The 24,778-nt window shown below is 31.6% G+C and overlaps 1 long non-coding RNA gene across 1 annotated transcript; it reads right to left on the bottom strand.

Moving 5' to 3' along the window:
* Positions 1 to 2,925: 2,925 nt before the first annotated feature.
* LOC120349928 lies at positions 2,926 to 10,943 on the bottom strand. The gene is made up of 3 exons (XR_005570521.1): positions 10,814 to 10,943; positions 10,632 to 10,710; positions 2,926 to 4,766 (listed from the first exon to the last, which is right to left on the bottom strand). It is a non-coding gene; the product is annotated as an uncharacterized LOC120349928 (long non-coding RNA).
* Between the last annotated feature and the right edge of the window lie 13,835 nt (positions 10,944 to 24,778).

Consider the following 24,778-nt stretch of genomic DNA (forward strand, 5'->3'; position numbering starts at 1 on the left):
GGAGATCGTCGCTCACTCGGTGGAAATTCAACTCTCCAAGTCGAACACTGGAAGGTGTTCCATCAAGATCAATGATGGAATGTTCTACAGCCAATGAGGTTGAAGCTGGAGTCGCGCAGTCAGGGTCTCGGACTATCACGTCCTCGTCAACACATTTATGAATTTCCATTGGCATGGAAGGAGCATGTTTCAAGAGTCCATGATTTGTCACAATATTACAGAAAGATTTTCCAAGTGAACGCTTTCCTTTCCTTCCGTAGTGCAGGCCATGTCTCGTGAAGTGATGCCTTTGCATAACGCTACTGAAATTGTTGAATATCACCGTTGAAGTTCCATTGTAAGACGATATTCTATTCGAGATCGACAGATTAGTGAAGTGAATTTCATCATTATGGTGCGGCTTATCATATCTAGAGGGTATTGCGCTGATAATGATATTAGTGTTCAACCCCGCACTCAGAATCTGATCCAATCCCTGCTTTATGGTGAGATGACCTGGCTCATAACCAGCAAAGTCATTCGAACCCGCCATCACAATAACATAATCAGATTTCGTTAAATCTTTCACGAACTGCAATCCATTCGCAAAAACTTGTTTCAATTGAGCTCCTGGCAGACAATAAACAAAAATTTCAAAATTAGGGTACAATCTGCTCATAAAGTTTTGCATATTTCTCCCCTGGCTATCAGCAAGGACCACAATACGGTTTTTCTTTGATGACAAGGAGGATGATTTCATGGAATTCGGCTTCTTAGAATGAGAGTCACTTCTATGCACGTGAGCTCTCACTTTGAATCTATGCCCATCAACAGGTTGGAGTGACTCGCCATTGTTATCTTGAAGCGAAGAGAAACGATTTGATGTTTCTACACCATAGATATCAGAAATTATTGATGATCCAGACCTAAAAGTTGACTTGGAGGTCTTGAACTCTGTTGGAATAGTTTTCGTCTTTTTTAATAACAGTAACTCGTAATCCAAATTTTCAATCATGTCAGCTGCTTGCCGTGCATCTCTCTCTAAAATATTTATGATAGCATCTTTCGATGAAATTTCTAGTTTCAACTCATTGACAGTCGCATTCTCTGAATTAAGCTTTTCCTTGAGCTCTCTGATTTCAGCATCAGCCCTCTCTTCATTACAAATCGAATCATCGAAATCACACTTCCTATTCGTTTTCTCTTTTAGAAGTGATTTTTCCAGAGTCATAATTTCAGCTGCCATATCCGTTAAATTTTTTGTCAGATCGCTGTTGACTTTTATTGCAGCGTCATATTTACTCAATAATGTCGTGACAACTGGTATTAAGTCTATAACCGCCTCTATGGAAAACTTCTCCGAAATGATTTCTAAACTCGCATGTAGATTGACGGCAATCTCAATCACTGTACTGTCAATTAAGCCCTCCTTTAAATTGTTGAGATTACTCTCCATCTGATTTTTAAAAATATTACGTTTATTCCGTGACATCATTATAATACCAAGTATATATAGGAAATTATATAGAAGGGAAAATAAGTGCCTAGAGGGCTTTCAAGGCAGGATGGAAAGGTAGCCCCTGACAGAGACGGGAAAAGAGGGTGGAAAAGTGATTGAGAATCGGAATAATAACAATTGAACTATTTAACGATGACGGAAAGTTGACTATTGTTCGAATAAAATGTTTCAGGAGTTGTTATCAGGCAGTTGTCAAAAAGCAAAACAACTTTGAAAAGAGAGCATCGGATGATAAAGTTTTATCATTCGTTAATAATGATCAGTAAATAATCAATCATCATTCAACTATTATTTTTGAGAACTAGAGAGAGCTGCTCATCCAGGTTATATGATACTGTATTGTCAGTTACACGTTGCGCTTAAAACGAAAAACAACCAAAATTACGTCAGTTGGTATCACTGCTGTATCACAGTTCAACGATACAGTAAATTATTATTGCAACAAGTTGATCAATGAGATTGAATAGAGAGATACAGTGTAAATATGAACCGTTAAAATTGGGAATCCTTCCTGTATCTGAAAAAATGGCGTTTAAAAGTTCTTCTACAAGAGATGCAAACGCTTTACAGTTAAATGCAGATTCTACTCACGGTATTATACACTTCCAAAACACAAAATCGAACACTTATCAATACTGACTTCACTCATGCTAGAAAATTTATGTATTGTATGTAAAATATCAACAAATTACTTGAAAATCCACAGAGCCGGTACACAATACACCCAAACTGTGCAAGCCAGGCTTGCCAACCCCAATTAGTATAATTTAGTATTATTAGTACCCCAAAATAGTATTCATTTGAAAGAGCGGCGCTTTTAAATTTAACACAGGTGTCAAACAAGGCGATGGACTATCTGCAATTTTATCCAATATTGCATTGCATAGAGCTATTGAAGGAATAGACAGAAGAAATATGTTTATACTACACGTTTTTTGTCCAATTTTGAGTCCAAAATATTTATAAACTAGGAATTTAGAATTTAGGAAAGTTGAAAACCAAATTAAATAATAATACTTCACTTGGTACAGTAAATAAATAAATAATAATATATGAATATTATTATTATTCACCCCAGAATTCGTCAAGAATCTAACTATTTCTCAGAAATTTCCTTACTACATGAACAGTCAATCATTTTTATTAGTATTCATTTGAAAGAGCGGCGCTTTTAAATTTAACACAGGTGTCAAACAAGGCGATGGACTATCTGCAATTTTATCCAATATTGCATTGCATAGAGCTATTGAAGGAATAGACAGAAGAAATATTTTTCACCGAATTTATCAGGTATGTACATATGCGAACGATGTAGCAATAATTGCAAGAAGGAAAGATGTCCTTCAGGAAACTTATTTGTTGCTAGAGAGAGAGAGAGAGAGAGAGAGAGAGAGAGAGAGAGAGGAGAGAGAGAGAGAGGCGGAAAATATTGAGTTGATAGTAAATGATAGTAAATCGAGGTAAATGAAGAAATCAAGCAGTCACGCAAGAAGAGTTCCACAAAATCTCAGAATTGGTCAGAAAATCTTTCAAGGTGTAAGGAACTTCAGTTACTTGGGGGTTTAATTAAATAACGAAAACAAGATGAGTTACAGCATAAAGCAAAGAGTATTGGCTAGAAATAGAGCATACTTCAGTAACTTGGAACTTCTGAAGAACAGGCTCATATATGTAGAAATAAAAAACTAAAAATATATGAAAGCCTGATTCGACCTGTTGTAACGTACGGCTGTGAATCTTGGACGTTAACAAAAGAAGACAAGAATAATTTAGGCGTTTTTGAAAGGAAAATTCTGAGAAAGATTCATGGTCCTGTTAAAGAAGGAGAGGAGTGTTGAAGAAGAACCAATTTAGAGGTCAACGCCGAAAAAAGGCCGAAATATTGTAAAATTTATAAAGAAGTAACGGCTTGGACATATCTGTAGTATGAATGAGAACAGAATGTCTAGAATAATATTTAAGGAGAGGATACATTCAAGAAGAAAGAGATGAAGACCAAGAATAAGGTGGGACGAAGAAGGAAGAGACAATCACCAAAAATGGGATGTAGAGGATGGAAACGAATGACAGAGGGCCAAGACGAGTAGAGAGCTGTAATAGAGGCGGCCAAAGCTCATATTCGGCTGTAGTGCGAAAAAAATCATTTGAATCTAATCTCCGAAATCTATCTCATTATTGATCTAATAGGGATTTTTGCTATTTTTACACTTCTTGAATCCATATATCTTTCAAGTTTTTCTTCTCTTCAGTTATCATGTGAGTATAAATTTTGATATTAAGATACAAAGCTGAGGATGAAAGAATGGTAGAAAATTCAGGTGGTTTGAAGACAAGGGATAAGGGATTAGATGTAATCAACTCCATGCGGCTGTTTGATGAGTTGGCACACGCTATACTCTGCCGAATAGTCGTTTAAGGTGGAGTGTGCTATATTGATACACCCCCCACACTCAACCCTAATCCAACTTAACTGAACTTCATCGAATCTGTAAATTATGATAGACGAAGACCTCTTCTGGAATGTAATTCCATGCGAGCTGAAAAACGCAGGAATTACTAGTTGATTTTTCGATTTAGGATTAGCACTATACTGAATAAGTTTCAAAATAGTTGACCTTAACTTGTGCAACATTTAACAAAATTGATGACCATTTTTTTAGTTTTCAGGCAAAATGAGATGAATAAGTTATTAGATTTGTAGAAAAACGTATTCAAAGTTTCAAAAGTTAATTTTGTTCGAAGAAAAATCACATACATTTTTTCATAGTACAGTATTAATAATATTATTTTCACCTCTGTCTTCGAAGAATTTGTTACGAGTTGAATTTGTGTCCTATAACACATTTCTAAAATTAGATGAATTTTTCACTCATTCTCAATAATTATTGCTTGATGAATATTATTCACAATGCTTAAATATACCATAAAATAAGCTTCAATCAAACTATCTGTTAGTTATTAATTAGAAAATGAAGTCAGCGTTTGAATGCAGAGCTAACTTCATTAAAACAATCGAGTTGATAGTTTGAAACTCTCTGATAGACATTGTATCAAAACATTCTAAGATACGAATAGAAACGTTATCAAATGATTGATAGAAGCCGGATTCTCGTGACATTCTCATAAGAATGGAATCGTCGTATAAGATCTAAGTAGCTACATGATACGTGTATAGAGAGTAGCATACTTGACGAATTGAAGGCGCAAGACTCCACTGGAAGCCACTAACAAATTCAGCTGGAGGAACCAATCTACATGTCCAAAAGCTCTGAAAATGTCATCAGAACATATTTACTATTAATAAGTAGATTCAGGAGGTGAATAAAAATTCATTCTCCAACTAAATAAATCCAGCCCACTGGAAATATTACCAAAACTTTTTCAATTTGAAGTAAGGAAAATGAAAGAGAAATCAACTAATCATTGTTATATTGGTCATATTGTTAAATAAACCTGTTTCCAATAATATAAAAAGTCTCAATAAATAGTCTAGTATATTTTGATGGAAATTCTATTTCTCTTTCAAGACATGAATAATGTTATTATCGTTTATTCGCAGGCATAAACCATTTATTATTCAAGAAGCATGAGAACATTACTTTTCTTACGACTGTAATACATCAAGAATATTGGTACTTGAAAAGCTACCACTCGTAAAGAACAATAAAATAGTATGAAGCGAATAAAGGTTGTAGTAAAACCCTTGGAACGCGATAAAAGCAATATAGGGTTAAGTGGAAGTGTGATTTTTCATATTTGTGAGCAATAAAAGGAGCGTAAAGGAAAATATTCTATTGTGAAATCCACTCTGAGCTACTAGCTATCCTCTTGAATAGACTCAGTTCTACCCATTCAATCAATACTGTCAGTTTAAAGTGAACAGTCCAAATAACGAATAAATCTGTGGAAAAAAAAGAATCGTACAAGAAAGAAGGCAATCTGCAACTAATAAATTATTATTCATAACTTAGTAATGAGATAATTGAAGCATCAAATAGAGCTATAAACATTATATCCAAAGTTGATATCCATTATGATTAAATGTTGAAATAACGATTCAAGATAAAGTTTCAACTTTACTGGTATAAAATAATATTATAATATTTCCATGGAATCCGTACGCTTTATCATAAGTAGTCTACCGTAGTCTTACCGTAGTCTGAATCATAACTCTGAACTCATATAGTTATGGCTTATTCTATCAAAATGTGAATCATTTTGAATTTAAACAACCAGCAGTTACAAATTGGCTTCAGCTTTGACTATTCAAACAGCCCTTATTAACAAGGAAATTAGAATAGTGATAATAATAATAATAATAATAATAATAATTTTTTTCCTTTTTTTCCTTTTTCCTTCGTCCTGGTACCCCCAGAAGAAGGGAGTTTATTATAGAAAATATAAAAAACAAAAATGAAAAATACACTTATAAAAAGAAATCTTACAAACAAAACAAATGAAGAATAAAAAAAAAGCCAGAATGACAAAAGATAAGAAGATTCCCTTTCAGTAGAACATTTCAAATATTATAAACCAGACGAATTATAAATTCTCCAAAACCTTCTAATGAAGGTTTTACTGGAGGAGTCAAGTTTTACATTATATTAAAAAAAACCATAGAAATAGTACATTGATATAATCAATCAGTGATCCCAAAATAATAATTTTCAATTTAAATCATATCAAAAGAGAAATAGTTGTCAATCTTGGGTAGAAAAAAAATTAATTGATACATTGATAATAATTCATTTAATTGTATTGTGTAGCAATAAAATAATAAAACAATGGGATTTCAGTTGTTGCTTATCACAAACAATAATACACAAGAAATAAAGTCGGTATACGGGCGAAAGTTTTACGTGACAACGACTTTGAGTGGTAAAATAATTTTAATGTGAATATTCATTCGTATAGTAGGAAGAAGGATGAAATAATAACTCACAATGAGAGTGAGTGAGAGGCACGCGTCCCTTCCACTCGGGCATGGTTAGCCCGCGCCCACCTAAGAGCGAGAGAGACAACCATTGACTTGACATTTTGAATTAGTGGCGCAGTCGCAGGAGATTGCTTGCGGCTCCTGCGCAGGTTGACTGCTCAGTTTCACTCTCTCTCCAGGTGAATGCCTTCGGCTGCTGCGGCGCGTTGCTCGCCACTGCTCCTATTCGTGCTCTTTCCAGACGACCGTGAACCGAAACGAACGCTCTCACTCGCTCTCATTGTGAGCGCATAACGTGGGAACGTAACGCAGTTTCTTGAAATGTCTCCCGGCAAACCAATTTATTAGACGTTGTCACGTCAAAAATATATTAAAAAAAGAAAGAATTTATAAAGATCATTCAAATTCACTCAAATTATTTAACAGAAAGTTAAAACTATAATAATAATAATAATATAATAATAATAATAATAATAATAATAATAATAATAATAATAATAATAATAATAATAATAATTTAATTTCAATTTATTTCATTTAAAGTTACATAGTATCATATACATACAGTGTTTTGTTGCTCCTCTAGCTTAGAGCTAATTGAGGAGTATTCAAATTTCATACTACATCATAATTATAGTTATACATTCCATAATAACACTACAAATGAAAATTTTTGTAAAGTGTTCAATAAACTAAATTGAAAGTCTATTATAGTTTCTATCTGGGATTTGATATTAAAGTTCTAATTTCTATCACTTGAATCACAACATTAGTCACTCTATATTCTACTAAATCGGTGATCAACCTTGCAGACATTATTGTCTCTTGCATTTAGGTGGCTGTGAACAGCTGACTAGCTGAACCAACATGCACATCAACAACACACACACAGTCATAGAATACAAAAACATAACCTATCCTCCAAAAAAACATTTATTAGCCTATACTACAAACTGTAATATACACTCTCTTAATCATTTTCAACTGCTTCTAAAGCACTTTTTTGTTTACAATATTAAAATCATTCTTATTTATTTATTCATCCATAGTTTTTTCTTTTCCATTTCCCATTGTACAGTGCAGTTTATTATTGTCTACTATGTGCAAACTAACCTATCTACTAACTAACCTATTAGAATATTATCAATAATCTTCAACATAATATCTCTATTCAAACAATTCCTATAAAATAATTCTTAAGTTTAGTTTTTATTTCATTTCTTTATAATTTTTTCAATTCTGTTGGCAAATCGTTCAACAGGTAAGGGATTCTGTATTTTAATAGGTTCTTACCATAATTATTATTATAACGCTGTGCTTTAAATAGCCTATTTCTCAAACCATAACTTATTTCGTTTATTTCCCTTAATTCATCTACAAAATAATGTCTGGACAAATCAGTGTATTTTGCGAGAGATTCTGGTGTCATACCCAATATTCCAAGCTCGACTCCATTAAATAATGTATTTGCTACTCTTCTAACTACATCATACAACGGCTGTCTCAAATACACTGGTGCTAAACTATGAATTGTAATACCATAGAATATTATACTTTGAATCATAGAGAAATAGATAATTCTTTTAATATTTATTGGAAAACAGTGGCTAATTCTAGAGCAATAATAATAATAATAATAATATAATAATAATAATAATAATAATAATAATGGTAGCATTATAATACTTTAGATTGTTATTGAAACAATTATTCATTCAATCTATAGGAGTCAAATTGTAGCTCTAGAGTATAATAATGTACAACCTATTAAATAACTATTGGAGAGTGTTTTTATTTTATAAATAAAATAGCAAGAGATAATTATTTATAAATCAAAAGAAAATAATATATTTATTTTAAGAAAAAATCACTCAAAATTGTTTGACAATTCAAAGTGAATAGTGAGTTGTGTTATTTCTGGCTCTAAATTTTGTCAAATTACGCAAAAATGTTTCAATTAATGGTGATTTGAGTGTGATATTTTTGGTTTTTAACCGTCAAAATTTAAAATTCTTAGTTTTCGTTGTTTTTAAGTAAAAATGAACTAAATTCTAGGAAAGTGAAACCATAAACCCATTTCGAACATTTAAAATGTTATCTAAATTTAGGAGAGAAATAGTACAAGGAGTATCCTTAGTTTTTCTCTCCCAATCAGTGCTACTTTGTAAAAATTATAAATAAATAAATAAAAAATAAATAAATAAATAAATAATAAATAAATAATAAATAAATAATAAATAAATAAATAAATAAATAAATAAATAAATAAATAATAAATAAATAAATAAATAAATAAATAAATAAATAAATAAATAATAAATAAATAATAAATAAATAAATAAATAAATAAATAAATAATAAATAAATAAATAAATGAATAAATGAATAAATAAATAAATAAATAAATAAATAAATAAATAAATAAATAAATAAATAAATAAATAAATAAATATAATAAAATGATAGTGTCACGGTGACATTCGCCAAACAGCTTTGATGAGCAACTTTCTATACTAATAAGCTAAAAATTACAACTACCCACCTTTTTTGGCTGTTGAAATAACAACAAAATCTATGATATATTCATTTATTAAGATCCAGACCGACAAACAGTTGTAAATGGTTTTCGAATAACCTATAACAGCATAATGAATGTTTGTTCACAATAAGGGTTAGTTTCTCGATGCAAACTGAGCCAGCTACCTTATCAGTCAGCTGATAACCGGCATGTCTGTTTCTAGTTGCTGACTGCTTGCTTCGATTTTCAATTTATTATATTTGTTTATTGTACACTCTGACCTGCTGAAAAATCTGTTCATTGTTCCCCTATATTTGTTTTGCTTGTTTTCTCATTTTTATTTGTAAAATTATTTATTCTATATGGCACACCTGAGCACATTTTCTTCATTTGTAGCCATCCTATTGGTAGATTTGTTTTTCTGACCAGTGATTGGTCATTAACTGGTCATGTGACCTTTTCTTCCCCAAACCTAGCTTCTCAATTTCGGAGAAGAAGGAGAGAGAGATTAACTGAGCATTCCAATGGAGAGTCGTTTGTAACTCCTATTTGTTATTTTTTCCGTTTTAAATGTTTCATTGTTAAATTTATGAATTGCTAAATTCAATCAATGTAGAGTTCCCGTAACGTTAGAATTTAATTTGATTGCCAAGTCTCAGTTAAAAAGAAGTTATTAATTATTAAAATCGCGAGCCAAATAATGAAGCCTAATATGATGCCATGCAGCCTGACGAAAGATGCCAGCCATGCAGTGAACAAATCTTCATGAGTGAGTGCGTGTATATTATGGGCCCATATAAATGTGAGTGATTTATAATATTATTACTTCAAAATCTCTTCGAATCAATTTTCCATAGACAAACTGGTATATCGTTAAAATTCTGACGTTACACTGTCCAAACTTGAGTCGGGCAACCCTTGGGTGAAAGCACTACATGCTCATCCTTAATAAATTTATAAACTTGAAAGAACTCTTTAAAATTCAAATTATATTGTTTATGGGCTTAACCCTTCATTATCAAATTCATTTATTAATTATTGAACAAACAATATTCTTATATGATTTAGTAAATTTAAATAAATGCAACTTGTCATCACATGTTGTTCATTAGTGACCCTGTGTTCGACCTTGCTTATAGCTTATTTATTTGCTAATATAATTTTCATTTCAGAGGTCAATAGTAACCCATCATCGAGTTACTTGATCCTGAGGAAATATAGTACAATTAATCCTTTGATTAATTGTCAGGAAAATAATCTAGTATACTCTAGACATTTTTTCCTATTTCGTGTGACAAGGGTACTTCCCAAAACAGGAGTTAACCCTCGGATAAGTGCCGTCACCGACAGGAGACTGGTATAACCATCACAATAGTTACAGGGTTGTGAGTTCTGCTTTGGAATAGCTTGATCGATATATTGTTGAATTATTTATTATTATGATTATGAAGACTAATAATGAATCAGAAAGTGGAAAGTACTGGATGAATATAATTGGAAGCTCTATATTATAAAATTGTTTGTTGGTGTAGTTAAAACCGCCCACATCAATCTTCAGCTACAAAACTAACACAAGAAGAAACCAGATAGCCAAGAAAATTTTACAAGTCACATCATAGAATTTGAAGCAAATTTGATAAGAAGACAAATAAAAACAGTATAATCAACAAAATACTGACCTGCCTAAATAAATTTAATATTGGAGTGTCACCTCATGTCACCAAATTTGATTTTTAATATGCCCTAGCTGATAGATACCTGCAACAAACCAAGGAACAATTTTTAATTATTTGTTTTCTCTCTATTTATCGATTTTAAAAGGCCACAAGATAGGATATTTGGAATAAAATAAGATAATTACCTTTAAATGTAGAAATAGCAGGAGTTAGGTTAACTTGAACCAAAGAATGAGAAATTGTGACGTGATACTGTAGATTGCCAATGCCAACCAGATCAAAAGCATATAGCCTGTAATAAATTAAATTTGTATAGCCTAAGCAAGCAAAATCGCTAATTAGAAGGATTTTATAGGTCTCGAGCAAACAGCTGCTCTATTATCGCCGGGTGCGATAGCAACAAGTGAAAGATTAGATAATAACTGGTATCCTGGCTAAAATTAGAACAGCCAAATAGAAGAGAATTCTATTTGCTATTTATTATATTATATGAGATATTGGAATTTTGAGGCTATAATACCTACTGGTTGGCAACCTAATAATCAATCAAGCCGTGTAATTTGAAATCTAGCCAGACACCTTGGCAAATTTTTGTTATAAACTAATAGTATTCAACTAGAGGATTTGGTAGCCACATGGCAACTTGTTGTAAATGGAAAAACAACTTAAAAAATTCATAAAAATTTATTATATGTAATGAGCATGTACAAAACACATAAAATAAATAAAAATATTAAGGAAGTATGATATTCAGTATGCGCATGGATACATTTATGAATTTCGGATGAACCAATCAAATTGCAGTAGTTGATGGGCGGCAATAACGAACCGATTTAAATTTATCTATAGATTCTGACATTATTTTTATAAATAACGGTTTGCCTAGCTTCGCTGCAATCGGTAAAGCATGAGTGCAAAATATATTATATTTTCAATATGATATATTATTGTTCCTTGTCTTCGATTCTTCCCAGGTCCTTGTACATAGATAATCTTGACTAACTGCGTTTTCATATGTGCTGTATATATATATATATATATATATATATATATATATATATATATATATATATATATTAATATTTCATGTGACTATTGTATAATTACAGTATTTTATAAATGTATTATGATATGTGTTGAGAACCTCCTTTAGGTTGCTCTTTTTGACTTCTCCCCAGTCTGATTATTCGGATGTTTGGGATGCAATAAAAATAATAATAATAAAAATATATAAGTCTGATAGTGGTTCTTAGAATGTAACTTAGATAAAGTTCTTATAAGTTCGCTCAGGGGTTCTTGCAGTTTACTGCTCTTGGACAATTTATATAAATCTTTGGAATGTATTATTTCCAGAGATTTAATTAACAATGCAATATATTTCTGAGTAAACCAGCTATAATAAAATCAGATGGTAACTTTCTTGATAATTCAATATTGATAATTCGATAAATGAATAGGAGATTGGTCAAGCATGGAATTGGGGAATCAAATATGGATACACCATAAAAAATTTGATACATATATTGTATAAATAAATATCAAAAACCAAATAAATGTGGAAACATATAGAGCAACAAGCACACACAATAAATATAGGAACAAATATATCAAAAATAAAATATCACAGATTGGCTCACTATGTTTTAGCTCTTTAGCACGAAACGTTACCATGTGCTTTCAATTCATTAATAATATGCATTTTTTTCATGCAGCTTAGGTATCGACTTGCTGCTACTTGTCAATTTGAAAATCTCACTGTATATCTTCTTTCCAAAAAATCCCAAAATAATCAATTGATAGATCATAAATTAGAAATATGTTAATATCTGTAGATCTCAGTATATTTCTCAATAATATATAATATATCTCTTAGGGCTCAAGGTTCGGTCTCTGATGGAAGTAGATGAATCAATTTATCCAGTGAACAAGAGCTACATTATATCTTTACAAATTGTTAAATAAAATCAATGATTGAGTGAGCATGTGTATATTATAAGATTAAAATTATATATTCCTTTAATCTGTGCACCTTTGGATATGTAAATTTGATACAACTCTTATCCAATAAAATATATTTTTTACACCTCCTTAAGACTTGCGCAAGTATTATAATAATTTTTAATATTTATAACCTTTCCGACGAGCTAGCTTCTTATATTTGTTTCACTCGAAGCACTGAGGGCGCCCTAACTTTATAAATTTCGACAATTTATCACTCAGGTGCTGAATTTTTACAAGATGTTGGCAGCGATCCGAATTTCCTGGTCATCCTGGATTTTTGGTGGCCGAAGTCGTCTTCTCCAAGGGAATAAATAAATGTTTAAATGACTTTGGCTTTAATGCAGCATCACTAAGTCTTATAAAAAATTAATTGAAGAATTTAACTTTAAGTCTTTCAAAAGTACAATTTAACAAAGGGTCTTGTGCTCTACAACTTTTAGTGTTGTTCCATGGTGGCTTCTGGCAGGCAAGTGGGCAGGTTCTACTCTTATTTCTACAATTTTCATTTCCGACTTACAAATTTACATATATTTAAATGATTTACTAATATGCCATTAAAAGGATCGAATAGTCCGTGCCAATCTACTGAATTATTACCTATATCTTAGGTATAATATTTCATAATTACTCGGACCATATCCGATACATAAACTGAGTAGTGATAATTTATAAATTCTTATCATTTATAGAAGTATTTATATATACATTTGAATCGGTTCTCTATTGCCACCCATCGATTACTGCAATTTGATTGGTTCATGCAAATTCATTAATGTATCCATGCGCCTAGGAGTATCCTACTTCCTTAATATTCTAATTTATTTTTATTTGGTGGTTTATGTATATTCATTACAGATAATAGGTTTTTTTGGGGGTTTATAAGTTGTTTCTCCCTCTACAACAATTAGCCATGTGCTTCCCAAAGTCCTCCAGTTGCATACCATTTGTTTACAATAAATTTTTGCCAAGGTGTCTGGCTAGATTTCACATTATGCGACTTGATTGATTATTAGGTCGCCGATCGGTAGGTATTTTAAGCCTAACCTCAAAATTTTCAATACTTTATATAATATAATAAGTAGCAAATAACATTCTTTTTCTATTTGGCTGTTCTAGTTTTAGCCATGGTACCCGCCATCATCTAATCATTCAATTGTTGTTATCGCATTTGGCGATAATAGACTAGCTATTTTACTTCAGACCTATAACATTCTTCCAAATAGAGATTTTACTTGCCTATCACATTTCAATATGTTACAAGATATTTATACAGGAGAAGAAGAAGTAGAAGAAGAAGAAGAAGGAGGAGAAGAAGAAGAAGAAGAAGAAGAAGAAGAAGAAGAAGAAGAAGAAGAAGAAGAGAAGAAGAGAAGAAGAAGAAGAAGAAGAAGAAGAAGAAGAGCACTGACAAACGTCCCGTTCAGTTAGCAATGTGAGGTCACTAAAGTGCTTTTTCACAGTCAAAGGTCGCCAAATTTCCATTTGCCTGGCAAAGCAAGTGATGTATAAATGATGAGAATTTATAAGTTATCACTATTCAGTTTATGTATCGGATATGGTCCGAGTAATTATAAAATATAATACCTAAGATATAGGTAATAACTTAGTAGATTAGCACGGACTATTTGATCTTTTTAATGGCATAGTAACTGAATATTTAAATATATGCAAATTTGGAAGTCGGAAGTATGATTGTAGAAAATAGGGGTGGATCAGAGCCCACTTGCCTGCCAGACGCCCCCATGGAATGCCACCAAATTTTATAGAGCACAAGTCCCTTTTTGTTAAATTGTACGTTTGAGAGATTTAAAGTTTAAATTCATTAATTAATTTTTTATAAGACTTAGTGATGCTATATTAAAGTGTAAGTCATTTAGATATTCATTTATTCCCTTGGAGAAGACAACTTCAACCACCAGAAAATCCAGGACGACAGGAAATTTGGATCGCCACCATTATCTTGGGAATTTCAGCACGTGAGTGAAAATTATCGAAATATATGAATTTAAGGTGCCCTCAGTGCTTCGAGTGAAATAAAAGTATAAAAAGCTAGCTCGTTGAAAGGTTATAAATATCGAAATTAATATAAAACTTGCACAAGTCTTAAAAAGGTACAAAAAACGTATTTTAATAGTTAAGAACTATATCAAATTTATATGTCTAAAGATGCACAGATGAAAGGAATATTTAAATTTAATGTTGTAATATATATATGCTCACTCAATCATTATTTTTATTAGCAAATTATAAAGATATAAATGTAGCTCATGTTCACCGGATAAATTGATTTATCTAATTTCACCAGAGGCCGAACCTTAAGCCCTGAGAAATATACTGAGATATATACATATTATTATATTTGAGATTTATAATTTATCGCTTTGAGAACGATATATCAGATTTACATGTTTAAATAAGCACAAATAAAATATTTATTAAATTTGGATGTTATAATTCATATGCTCACTCGATCATTCTTTTATCAGTAAATTATAAAGATTTAAATGAAGCTCATGTTCACTGGATAAATTGATTTATCTAATTTCCACCAGAGGCCGAACCTTAGCCCTGAGAAATATCTATTAATATATTTGAGAGTTATAGTTTATAATTAGTTATTTATATTAATTTGGAAAGAAGGTATATAAGATTTATATTCGACAAGCAACAGCAAGTCAATAACTGAGCTACATAGTTTAAATGCATATGATTGCTGATTTAAGAAGCACATGGTAATATTTCGTGCTAAAAGCAAAGTCAATAAGTGAGCTATCTGTGATATTTTCGATATATATATATATATATATATATATATATATATATATATATATATATATATATATATATTGTTCTTCATTATTTTTCATACTTGTTGCTCATATTTGTGTTATTATTTGAATGGTGTACCCTTTATTTATTTCCCTATCTCCATGCATGACCAATCTCGCTATAATCTATTTAGTCACCAGTATTGAAAAATTATTAAGATTACCATCCGACTATATTCTTCACCGAATAAGTTGGATGAGACAGCGATATACAGCATTGATTATCAAATCTTTGGAAATAATACATTCCCGAGATTTATATAAATTATCCAGTAACAGCAAATCTGATTTGAAGAATCTCAAGGTCATATATTGAGTTGCAGCAACATAAATTCATAAAATTTATAAGGTATTCTGATAGAATATCGCCTTTGATTCTACTCGGTATCATTTTTCATTGCTGACCACTTTGGTGAATGGTGGCGAGTGGCATTGGTGGCGGTGTTGCATCGTCTCGCATGATAATCAGAGCCCTTAATCTGTCTACATCTATTTCATCTGTATTTGCGGAATTCAACAAATCAGTCACATAAATTGTGAACTGTTGGAGCGGCCGACGTCAGTAACCAGCAAAAGCAGAGAACTGCGGGAGCTCCTGGGAGATCCAGTAAGAAATTGGTATTTTTACTATTCTAGGAACCACGAAAAAGGTTATATATCTTACAAATCATGCTCTACCGACTGCAGCCAAGCAGGGCACCACGTTACTGAAAAAATAACGTTAGACATGTTCAAGATATGACTACAATCATCCAAATTGATTATAAAATTACTTTTTATGATATAAACATCCTTTTTCTCCTAGCCTGAGCTGTATGAGGCTTAGAAACTAGGATATTTGAGAGGCAGCACTCAGTGCTGCTACGCGCCCACCGGAAGGTTAACCTATAAATGCGATTTTAATATAATAATTTTATAATTTATAGAATGTATAATATAATAAGTAATATGAACTCCTAATTCATTTAATGGAAGAGAATTATTCAATCTGATATTGTAATCAGTAACGGTAACGTTGATAATTATTTCATTTAGAGATTGTATGCTGCTTCTTCCTTGATTTTTCATAATATAATTTACGGAGACTAGATTTTCAAGTAGCCACGATAAAGGATCGTCACAATACCTAAAAGAAATCTGGAACTCATCTTTCCATGCAAATTCTCCTTTTGTTAAATACAGTGCCATAAAACCTGGTATTTTCTGCTCATTTGCCAGTTTTTAGCTATTTCCGCCAAATCCAGCCATCGGACAAAGAAGTTTGCTTTCACCTTTTTTAGATTATAAAATGTCCAATGGAATTAAATCATTCGGAGCTCTCCATCTTCAATGAGTTGGGGCATTCTTTATTTAGTACAAGGTCATTTTGCATGAGAAAACTGGGCTTGGACTTCTCTTACGTATCCAAACAATATATTAAGAAATCGGAACTACAATATACTGCAAGCATCAATGTATATAGTAACTGGACTATGATGTCAGTAATAAATACAAATTTATTGAAACAATATGGCTCAAAAATGTTATTGAGAAGTGAGTTTGGTTCAAAATTTGATCTGGAAAAGCACAATATCAAGTACTGTTGTACAGTACCATCGAATCGCTATTTTGATTATTTGCAATAATAGGCCTATTTCTTTAACCAATAATAAATAGACCATTTTAGAACTTTGGCTTTAATGCAGCATCACTAAGTCTTATAAAAAATTAATTGAAGAATTTAACTTTAAGTCTTTCAAAAGTACAATTTAACAAAGGGTCTTGTGCTCTACAACTTTTAGTGTTGTTCCATGGTGGCTTCTGGCAGGCAAGTGGGCAGGTTCTACTCTTATTTCTACAATTTTCATTTCCGACTTACAAATTTACATATATTTAAATGATTTACTAATATGCCATTAAAAGGATCGAATAGTCCGTGCCAATCTACTGAATTATTACCTATATCTTAGGTATAATATTCATAATTACTCGGACCATATCCGATACATAAACTGAGTAGTGATAATTTATAAATTCTTATCATTTATAGAAGTATTTATATATACATTTGAATCGGTTCTCTATTGCCACCCATCGATTACTGCAATTTGATTGGTTCATGCAAATTCATTAATGTATCCATGCGCCTAGGAGTATCCTACTTCCTTAATATTCTAATTTATTTTTATTTGGTGGTTTATGTATATTCATTACAGATAATAGGTTTTTTTGGGGGTTTATAAGTTGTTTCTCCTCTACAACAATTAGCCATGTGCTTCCCAAAGTCCTCCAGTTGCATACCATTTGTTTACAATAAATTTTTGCCAAGGTGTCTGGCTAGATTTCACATTATGCGACTTGATTGATTATTAGGTCGCCGATCGGTAGGTATTTTAAGCCTAACCTCAAAATTTTCAATACTTTATATAATATAATAAGTAGCAAATAACATTCTTTTTCTATTTGGCTGTTCTAGTTTTAGCCATGGTACCCGCCATCATCTAATCATTCAATTGTTGTTATCGCATTTGGCGATAATAGACTAGCTATTTTACTTCAGACCTATAACATTCTTCCAAATAGAGATTTTACTTGCCTATCACATTTCAATATGTTACAAGATATTTATACAGGAGAAGAAGAAGTAGAAGAAGAAGAAGAAGGAGGAGAAGAAGAAGAAGAAGAAGAAGAAGAAGAAGAAGAAGAAGAAGAAGAAGAAGAAGAAGAAGAAGAAGAAGAAGAAGAAGAAGAAGAGCACTGACAAACGTCCCGTTCAGTTAGCAATGTGAGGTCACTAAAGTGCTTTTTCACAGTCAAAGGTCGCCAAATTTCCATTTGCCTGGCAAAGCAAGTGATGTATAAATGATGAGAATTTATAAGTTATCACTATTCAGTTTATGTATCGGATATGGTCCGAGTAATTATAAAATATAATACCTAAGATATAGGTAATAACTTAGTAGATTAGCACGGACTATTTGATCTTTTTAATGGCATAGTAACTGAATATTTAAATATATGCAAATTTGGAAGTCGGAAGTATGATTGTAGAAAATAGGGGTGGATCAGAGCCCACTTGCCTGCCAGACGCCCCCATGGAATGCCACCAAATTTTATAGAGCACAAGTCCCTTTTTGTTAAATTGTACGTTTGAGAGATTTAAAGTTTAAATTCATTAATTAATTTTTTATAAGACTTAGTGATGCTATATTAAAGTGTAAGTCATTTAGATATTCATTTATTCCCTTGGAGAAGACAACTTCAACCACCAGAAAATCCAGGACGACAGGAAATTTGGATCGCCACCATTATCTTGGGAATTTCAGCACGTGAGTGAAAATTATCGAAATATATGAATTTAAGGTGCCCTCAGTGCTTCGAGTGAAATAAAAGTATAAAAAGCTAGCTCGTTGAAAGGTTATAAATATCGAAATTAATATAAAACTTGCACAAGTCTTAAAAAGGTACAAAAAACGTATTTTAATAGTTAAGAACTATATCAAATTTATATGTCTAAAGATGCACAGATGAAAGGAATATTTAAATTTAATGTTGTAATATATATATGCTCACTCAATCATTATTTTTATTAGCAAATTATAAAGATATAAATGTAGCTCATGTTCACCGGATAAATTGATTTATCTAATTTCACCAGAGGCCGAACCTTAAGCCCTGAGAAATATACTGAGATATATACATATTATTATATTTGAGATTTATAATTTATCGCTTTGAGAACGATATATCAGATTTACATGTTTAAATAAGCACAAATAAAATATTTATTAAATTTGGATGTTATAATTCATATGCTCACTCGATCATTCTTTTATCAGTAAATTATAAAGATTTAAATGAAGCTCATGTTCACTGGATAAATTGATTTATCTAATTTCCACCAGAGGCCGAACCTTAGCCCTGAGAAATATCTATTAATATATTGAGAGTTATAGTTTATAATTAGTTATTTATATTAATTTGGAAAGAAGGTATATAAGATTTATATTCGACAAGCAACAGCAAGTCAATAACTGAGCTACATAGTTTAAATGCATATGATTGCTGATTTAAGAAGCACATGGTAATATTTCGTGCTAAAAGCAAAGTCAATAAGTGAGCTATCTGTGATATTTTCGATATATATATATATATATATATTATATATATATATATATATATATATATATATATATATATATATTTGTTCTTCATTATTTTTCATACTTGTTGCTCATATTTGTGTTATTATTTGAATGGTGTACCCTTTATTTATTTCCCTATCTCCATGCATGACCAATCTCGCTATAATCTATTTAGTCACCAGTATTGAAAAATTATTAAGATTACCATCCGACTATATTCTTCACCGAATAAGTTGGATGAGACAGCGATATACAGCATTGATTATCAAATCTTTGGAAATAATACATTCCCGAGATTTATATAAATTATCCAGTAACAGCAAATCTGATTTGAAGAATCTCAAGGTCATATATTGAGTGCAGCAACATAAATTCATAAAATTTATAAGGTATTCTGATAGAATATCGCCTTTGATTCTACTCGGTATCATTTTTCATTGCTGACCACTTTGGTGAATGGTGGCGAGTGGCATTGGTGGCGGTGTTGCATCGTCTCGCATGATAATCAGAGCCCTTAATCTGTCTACATCTATTTCATCTGTATTTGCGGAATTCAACAAATCAGTCACATAAATTGTGAACTGTTGGAGCGGCCGACGTCAGTAACCAGCAAAAGCAGAGAACTGCGGGAGCTCCTGGGAGATCCAGTAAGAAATTGGTATTTTTACTATTCTAGGAACCACGAAAAAGGTTATATATCTTACAAATCATGCTCTACCGACTGCAGCCAAGCAGGGCACCACGTTACTGAAAAAATAACGTTAGACATGTTCAAGATATGACTACAATCATCCAAATTGATTATAAAATTACTTTTTATGATATAAACATCCTTTTTCTCCTAGCCTGAGCTGTATGAGGCTTAGAAACTAGGATATTTGAGAGGCAGCACTCAGTGCTGCTACGCGCCCACCGGAAGGTTAACCTATAAATGCGATTTTAATATAATAATTTTATAATTTATAGAATGTATAATATAATAAGTAATATGAACTCCTAATTCATTTAATGGAAGAGAATTATTCAATCTGATATTGTAATCAGTAACGGTAACGTTGATAATTATTTCATTTAGAGATTGTATGCTGCTTCTTCCTTGATTTTTCATAATATAATTTACGGAGACTAGATTTTCAAGTAGCCACGATAAAGGATCGTCACAATACCTAAAAGAAATCTGGAACTCATCTTTCCATGCAAATTCTCCTTTTGTTAAATACAGTGCCATAAAACCTGGTATTTTCTGCTCATTTGCCAGTTTTTAGCTATTTCCGCCAAATCCAGCCATCGGACAAAGAAGTTTGCTTTCACCTTTTTTAGATTATAAAATGTCCAATGGAATTAAATCATTCGGAGCTCTCCATCTTCAATGAGTTGGGGCATTCTTTATTTAGTACAAGGTCATTTTGCATGAGAAAACTGGGCTTGGACTTCTCTTACGTATCCAAACAATATATTAAGAAATCGGAACTACAATATACTGCAAGCATCAATGTATATAGTAACTGGACTATGATGTCAGTAATAAATACAAATTTATTGAAACAATATGGCTCAAAAATGTTATTGAGAAGTGAGTTTGGTTCAAAATTTGATCTGGAAAAGCACAATATCAAGTACTGTTGTACAGTACCATCGAATCGCTATTTTTGATTATTTGCAATAATAGGCCTATTTCTTTAACCAATAATAAATAGACCATTTTAGAACTTTGAATTTATTGAGTTCTCCAAACATATATGAAAAATACTGTAAATCCTTTGCCAAACACTACAATAATGATCAGAACTACAATATATAGGTATATTGCAAGCACACCCCCTTTCGAATGTCTATATTGATTGGACTATCATCACAGTGGGTTACTTCACTTGTGCCGTTCAAATTCAAGGCTAAAATAACAGACTATTTAATCTAAACGTTTCGAATCTGATGTTTTTCGCAATTTCCCAAATGATGGTAGTGGGTGGGGGAGGAGGATCAAACTTAAAACGTATATAGTCAAAAATATATAGTTTCAAATATATGTATAGTCAAATACATAGATCTAGATGGTGAATTCGAAATCATAGTACGATGATTAGGAACAAAGAATTCAAGCGGATTGATAATGTTATTATAGAGGCATGTGAAACGAGCCAGACTATAACAACTGTCTGCAGAGCAGTTGAGATCGTTCACTCAGATCCCATTTAAAGAGGAAACGACATTTTCTGGGTTTACTCCTCCACCTCCTCCTACTCCTCTGCCCCCCTCCTTCAGCACTCATCCTCCTTCTTCGTCTCCTTATCCTACGATTTCCTCGTGATTTCCTTTCTGTGCGAACGCAAAAGCCAGAACATTAAATGAGCGTCTCTCAGACAACCATCGAATTTTATAGTTATTATTGTCTATTATAACGTTTCTTTGGTGCAGAAACAGTGTGCAGCCCACCCGTCGCTGTTCAGAGTCTTCTGCAAAACTGGAGATGATTTGTGATGTAATATAATCTTCAAAACGCACTCCATCTTCAATAAACCCCATAACACACTTGACTAACATTATGGCTCCTTACATTGGAAATATCTAGGGTAAGTCACATTGTAGCTGATAGCCCGCTTTAAGAAAGTCTTAGAATTCGATAATCTGACCAAAATCAAATAATGTTCATTGTTTCATTTTCACGTTTTACAGCATGATATTCAATATAATGAACATTCACTGTGATGAAAATAAAATTACCACCAGCAAAAGCACAACCACCTATACATGAATGTAACATGAAGATTCTGTAAAATATTTAAAGTAGAATAAGTTCGAATACCAACTTTAGATCCGATTTATCCTATACATAAATATATCATGAAGATTTTGCAGAATATTCAAAGAACACGTTAAATACTAACTTTTACATCCAATTTGGTGGAATCAAAGCAGTACGAATCAACAATGAAAATTGTCTTTCCCTTCGTAAATTCCCACCAAGTGGAGTAGAGAAGAAAACGATTAGAAGTGTAGTAAAGTATTCAACAATAATATGAAGTTAACACCAATCGCTGTTCTGCTAATATCAGTTCATGAAGAATCTTGTGTATAATAAGAGAGAGTAGGGTTGTGTTTGTTCGCATCAAAACATGTCAACTTGTAGATTGCATACCGGAAAAACGGGAATGATTTAGATCTGAAAATTTTGCACATGTATTATAAAAAAATCAATCTCGTGCACCTTCAAGTCTAAATTTCAATTTTACTTCTAGATTTTTCATAATTGATGTTGTGAAATGGTAAACCTTTGCCCCACTTGTTGGGTGATATTATGTAAAATGGTAAATTTAGTATATATAAGAGCAGTTGCTAAAGTCCCTAATTTGCGAATAAATTCGCAAATAGTTAAGGCCGTCCGGCTCGCAAATTTGCTGGGTTCAAACCGCAGCTCTAGCTCAATGATAGATACATGAATTTTCCAAATATATTTAATCACCACAAGGTTCAATGACTGGTGATTAATAATTCTTACCGCTGCTTCTATGAAATTCTTGAAGAATACCAATAAGGAAATCAAAAAGACAGTTGATGACTGATTACCAGTAACCATGTATCCAACTGAGAATAATGAAGACCAACTATAGTATTTTTCTAGTTGATTTTTAATACAGGTATCCACCAATTTATCCTTCCGAAATTCCTTAGAACTTACAACGCCAGTTCTGGAAGCTCTCTGGATCCTTATATGATATAACAGGAACCTTATTAATATAATTATTAATATGTTCTTTCTGGCGAACTAGTATGACTATCATCAAAGAATGATAAGTACTGAATGCTCTTAATAAGATCAATATTAATTGATTCACTAATTTTATATGCTGCAGAATATTTTTTCTTGGTACTGTGACAGCCCAAACTGTATATCACGAGATGAATTAGGATAAAATAAACTTCTATGATTTTGTATGCTGACATAAAACACAAAATATATTCCCATAAACAATATATATATATATATATATATATATATATATATATATATATATATATATATATATATATATGTATATATATATATATAAAATATTCTTATATCTATAAATTTTCAATATATATAAATTCTTTTCTAATATTTGAATAATTATCACAAGGTTAACTGGCATTCACAATGGTGAGTTTTAACAATTATAAATATATTATATTTAATACTGATACTTGGATTTCCAGTCAATTCAGAATTATACAATTTAAAACCTGTTTGGTCTGCAGATTTAATAGGACAAGCTTTAATCAATTAGCAAATAATAATTAATAGAATTGATATTTAAAAAATAAAATCTCAGGGTTTTTAATGAGTCCGTGCCGTGCATGGAAGTAAGCTTCCTACATATATCAAATAAAATTCATAAAACGTTCTTATAAACTATATGATAGTTATAGTTTGCAACACTTTGCAAAATTTCCTTGATTCGAATTTATTTATATAGTGCTTTGATTAATTCCCCAACTTTTAACAAAAGGCCTTTATAAAACGAGCCCGTTTGATCTAACACTCACATTAATGATGTTCTTGACAGTCTCGTAGAATGGATTAATTATTTCCAATAATTAATTATGCAGGTCCTTTTCGTCTCGGCTGGGCTCGCGCGTGGTCCAGATTTCTTATAGATTTCTTTCCGAATTAAAGATATATTTATGGGAATTGATTACAATTACGAACTCTTCAACAACACCGAGTTAACAGATAAATAAACATTAATTACAAATAGTTCACATTCAAAAAAGGGATTGGCTTGATAATTTTAAAATTTAACAAGAAGGAAGAACCCTAATTTCCATGTGCATCCTTTCAGAACGAGATCACAAGCCAGAAGAGGGTGGTTTTCAGAAAAATTTTATCTCTTCCTTGAACGATTTGTAAGCTTCTTTCTGATTGGCTTTTAATTTAACAAACTCCATACAATTGGTTGCTTCAGATTCAGGGTTTCTTCAACTTTATAATAGAAAAAATAAATAAAAGTATTTATATAAATATATGGAGTGATTGTCTTAAACTATTCTGATAAATAAATCGCAATATATGATGCTAACATGTAACATATATTTAGTTTTTTATACAAGTTTTGTATACCCTTGATTTTTGTACTTTTTTAGATTGTAATAAATATTTATGCAGCAATAATAGTTGTCCCTATTTATTTATATAAATCTTCCTCAGTGTATATAATAC

The sequence above is a fragment of the Nilaparvata lugens genome, chromosome 2, assembly GCF_014356525.2.
Source record: "Nilaparvata lugens isolate BPH chromosome 2, ASM1435652v1, whole genome shotgun sequence".
Lineage (NCBI taxonomy): Eukaryota > Metazoa > Arthropoda > Insecta > Hemiptera > Delphacidae > Nilaparvata > Nilaparvata lugens.